At 39.9% G+C, this 4,738-nt stretch overlaps 1 long non-coding RNA gene across 1 annotated transcript; it reads right to left on the reverse strand.

Moving 5' to 3' along the window:
* Positions 1–3,520: 3,520 nt before the first annotated feature.
* LOC311017223 lies at positions 3,521–4,508 on the reverse strand. The gene is made up of 3 exons (XR_014597606.1): positions 4,305–4,508; positions 3,823–3,889; positions 3,521–3,639 (listed from the first exon to the last, which is right to left on the reverse strand). It is a non-coding gene; the product is annotated as an uncharacterized lncRNA (long non-coding RNA).
* Between the last annotated feature and the right edge of the window lie 230 nt (positions 4,509–4,738).

A 4,738-nucleotide genomic window follows, 5' to 3' on the forward strand; every position in this document is an offset into this window, starting at 1 on the left:
GTGAATTAATTTCAGTATTGTGATATTACAATGCATTGTTGTAAAAGCACAACTGTATACTGTAACTTTACAGCTTCTATGGCAACGCAATTACTGTGATATTACAGTACATTACTGGGGAATTACAACCTTTTGCTGTACATCATTACAACAAGGCCCTGTACTTTTACAGTGTGTACTGTGAATTCACAATAAATTATTGGATAATTTTTGCATGTGTAACCCACGTCTCGAGATGAGTACGACTAAAGACTAAATTACGTGGTCATGAATCAAAGCTGGGCTAGTTTCAGGAGGTTCTAGACACGCCTACGGAGCCTGAAGTAATAACAGGTTAGCAGAGAACAGACAACACAAAACAGGTATGTTTCAGAAATATATTGATACAAAATCATAAGCAGTTATTTACAATCCCTACCTATCTAAGCCGGCTTCCTAAGTGCACAGGCGCACAATAATGGGCCCAAAAATAAATACATTCAAAAGAAGGTGTCCCTTTAAAGAAGAGTTAAAGAGGGTAAAGTTCTCCAAAGTCCATTTAAGTCCTCAGTGCGTGTGTTTCTTGGTATATGTATGTTCTTTCACTACCCGGGTAGATTTATGTGTGATCTTATCTGAATCTCAATGGAAGGATCGGGATGATTCTGTCTTCCAAGAATGCCACAGCTGGCCACACCGGGCTCTTGGTCCACTCAGTCGACTTCTACGGTTGGCTCGCCACTGACCGCCAGGGTCAGGTTTTGGATGATCTCTCCCTCACTATAGAACCAATCTATGCATACAGTACAGAATGCATTAGTTACTATTGTATCATTTCTGTTCAAATCCGATCACCCTATCTCCATCATTCAAACGTCAAATCAAGTTATAACCATCTTTTAAGGATATAAATACTCTAATCATTATGTAAATGAATAGATATACATCACACCACATAAGATAGATCAGTTCAAATGAACAATCAATCATGTACTTCCATCTCACAGCATAGAAATAAAATCATGAATGTTCCAAAACCAGGTATTTGTAATTTTAACCTTTTAGATCTATTTATGCATCTTAATAACATTTTAAACATCACTATTTTAACCAAACACTTTAATATATTTATTCTTTTAACAGTTAAAATGAACTTCTGCTTCTCATATCCATAACAGCGTATATATATGGCAATTTAATGAACTGAATCACCAATAAAATTACATCTAAGTCAACAAACAGAGTATAACGCACCTTTGGTGGAGTGAATACTATGAATGATCTGCTACAGTGGTGACTAGCTTAGTTGAGCTAGCAGCAGAGTTCAAATCAGACAAGTTCATGTAAATGCTAACGATTAGCATGCTAGCGATTAGCTCGCAGCTAGCGCGACTAGCACGATTAGCCCTCGGCTAGCGCAATTATCTCGCAGCTAGCACGATTAGCGATCTTTTGTAAGCATTTACAACAACATAAAACAATCTGAATCCGTGTCTATATGATATCAAACAAGTATCAGGTCGCAACTCCGATTGGTTTTATTTTAAAAGAACAGTATTTCCCAACATAACAGACCTAACACAGTTAGCATGACACCCGATTTTGCATGATCATCCTTAGGAGCTCACATTCATGTGGCTCAACTGGCTCAACGAGTTCAATGCTAGTTCTTCCTGTTTTCTTGGCAACTCCTCCACCGAAGACAAGAAGGATAAGTGAATAAAATTCACAGGGCGTATGCGCCACCCTCTGGCAGAGCAGAGGATTGCACTCAAGTAACCCTGTGTGGGTTACACATGACTTTCACAGTAAGGATTACAGCAATATACTGTGATTTCAGTATTGTGATATTACAATGCATTGTTGTAAAGCACCCCCCCCAACAAACAACTCTGAGGTAAAGTCAATGTTAGCCCAATGGCATATTTATTAACAAATAAATATTTTTCAACATACAGCAAATGTCAAGAAATTCAACTTCCTAGTAGGGGTGGTTAATTGGCCCAATTTCCCGATTCGATTCGATTTCGATTATTGAAGTCTCGATTTGATTACAGACCGATTTTCGATTATTAACGATTATCGATTCGATTATTAATGATTATTGATCTTCAATTTAGTCAACATCAGTCAGTTGCTGAATTATTATTATTATTATTCTTATTTACTGAAAACCACAGATTATTTTTCTCTTTTTTTGCTTTGATTGCTTGTTGGCTCATTTTTTTATTCTTGGATTTTTTGTTACAATAAACTTTAACTGATCATGGACCCTTTGTATTTTTGGACGCGTCACAAATGAGCTTTAAATTAGTTACCGGCTGAAGTCTATTTTTTTGAAAGACAGACACAACACACATTTTACTGTAGCCTTATAGCTATAATGTACACAGTTATAAAAACAGAACACAACACACTGTGTACCTTCAGTGACCAAATAGCGGAAGCCCGTATTTTCCACCACACTGTATGGTCTCATATCCTTCGCAATGAAGTAGGATATACACTTGGTGATTTTCTTCGCTCGCTCCGAGCCGGGTGCAAGCTTAACCACCTCGTGGAGAGTGCGCTGGTTTGGTGGGATGACGGGCTTCGGGCGCACATCCTCGGCCCTGGCTGCCTCCTCTGGATGAAAGCGCGACACATGAGCCCTCATGTTGCTAGTATTGCCGCAGTACTTTAGCTTAGTGTGGCAGAGCTTGCAGACAGCATACACTCTGTCAATATCCTTTGAAGACTTCCCATGAAAGCCAAAATGTACCCACACGCTTGCTTTGAACCCAGATGGCGCTGGGTGGATTAGTTGGTCGCCGGTTGTTGTCTTCTCTCCCTCCATTTTTCAGCCGTAGCACCCGCACCTAGCTCACCTCGGTTAGCACCTGGTTAGCGTTAGTGCCGACACACTTGCTCGGCTCGCTGGCTCAGTTACACGGCGTCGTGTTGTGACAAACAGTTAACAGCTCCACCTTGTGGTAAAAATATTGTATGACAGCCAGTAACAGGGGGACTCGCCGGATATAAATAATCGATTTTTGGAAAATTATTAATCGATTCATAATCGGTCATTTCATAATCGCGATTAATCGATTATCAATTTTTTCCACCACCCCTACTTCCTAGTCAAACTTTCCAAAGCCATCTTAAAATGCAGAGAAATTGTGCAGAAACTTGCTAGTCAACTACCTGTCTCACTATGATGGCCACTCAAAGTCAATAGGTTTCCTCAAAAGGGCGCTCACATGAGGGTTCATTGTTTTCCACTACTTGGTCTTTGAGCCTCTTCCAGGATTGATGCCCAGGAAGCACCTGTTAATAAGCAAAGATAGTTTCAGTTTTAAATAGATTTATGGATGAGTTTGCGAGAACAGGATGGTCTCACCAGGCTAGCCTCAGGTACCTCCATTGTCAGCAATTTAGACGTCAAGACAATCATTGAGTTGGAAGCCTGTACTATAATGTGAATTACAAGGTTAAATTAGATATTTATACAATACCTTTGAATGAACTCTAGCGTCGCCGATCCAGCAGCAGGATACTCGAGGTTGAAGACTTAATAGCTGCTGAAGAAAGCAGCTACTCCATGTAAAAACAAAGGGTGTGGGCCCATCAAGACATGTCCCTCGATGGATATCAGCCATCCAGAGGGCTTCATCATGTCACCTGAAAATGAATAGATACAACATCATGTGTTATGAGCTCTTTGAGATCTGCTTCAGACACAAAGGGCTATACAAATGTAATTAGTTATCATCATTATTATTATTTATTGTGGTGATGTAGATTTCTAGAATCAAAACAAAATACTGAGTTAGAAATGTCGATACTAGATCCAAGTAACATTACCTTGAATGATCAAGCAGGAGGTGCTGGGGCGTTCTGGAGTACTAATGTCCACAGCAGTGGCACATGGCTGTAACATAGTAACACACAATAGCATGGATTTAACATTAAAGGATAAATATTGTTCATTGTCAGAGGTAGTAAATCATAAAAGGTAATAAATGGCGTCTAATGTAATCACTCATTTTACATTTAAATATTTGAATAAAAAATCTTTACATTTCAAGGATGTGTCAGGTGGTAGAGCTGATGGGTCAGGTGGTATAGGCCCAGCAGCCTGCAGGTAGGACCCCTGCTGCCTAAACATGAATTTGCAGTCCCGTGTGTTTTCTGTAGCAGTCAGGCACCCCACACTGAAAGTAATAATAGGGGGCGTTAGTATACTGTTTTGTGTGCTGAACAAAGTTATACACATTCTCATACACATGCTCACATCCAACCAATTTACAGTGGAACATTGTGGTGCATTTTAACTCGTCACCTACCTGATCTATTTCTCCTCACTCTTAGCCTGACACTGAACAAGATGGTAAGCCTCACCATCTGATGACCTAGAAAAAAAGAAAAAGGAGAAATTACACAAAGGCAACCAACAATATGAATTTCAGTTTGAATGCAGATTATGATCATGAGTATGTTGTAAAAATCATGATCTGTACATAAAACGTAATGGACATTTTTGGAGTTACATCACCTGTACTGCAATATTATCCCTAGCTGAAACTTGACCGAGAGCAAAAGCGTTTTTGCAGAATAGTAGCCTATCCATGCATGGCGAGGAGCTGGTCTATGTGGAATATCTCTGGCGATGCAGGGAGCTACTACATGCCCCATAGACTAGCTCGTCATTAGCCTGCTTAGATCGGCTACCGTTCGGCAAAACCGCTTTTGCTCTGGAGTCAAAAACGAACGGGAAAGT

This window comes from Eutrigla gurnardus (assembly GCF_963514095.1).
Source record: "Eutrigla gurnardus genome assembly, chromosome: 8".
Taxonomy (NCBI): domain Eukaryota; kingdom Metazoa; phylum Chordata; class Actinopteri; order Perciformes; family Triglidae; genus Eutrigla; species Eutrigla gurnardus.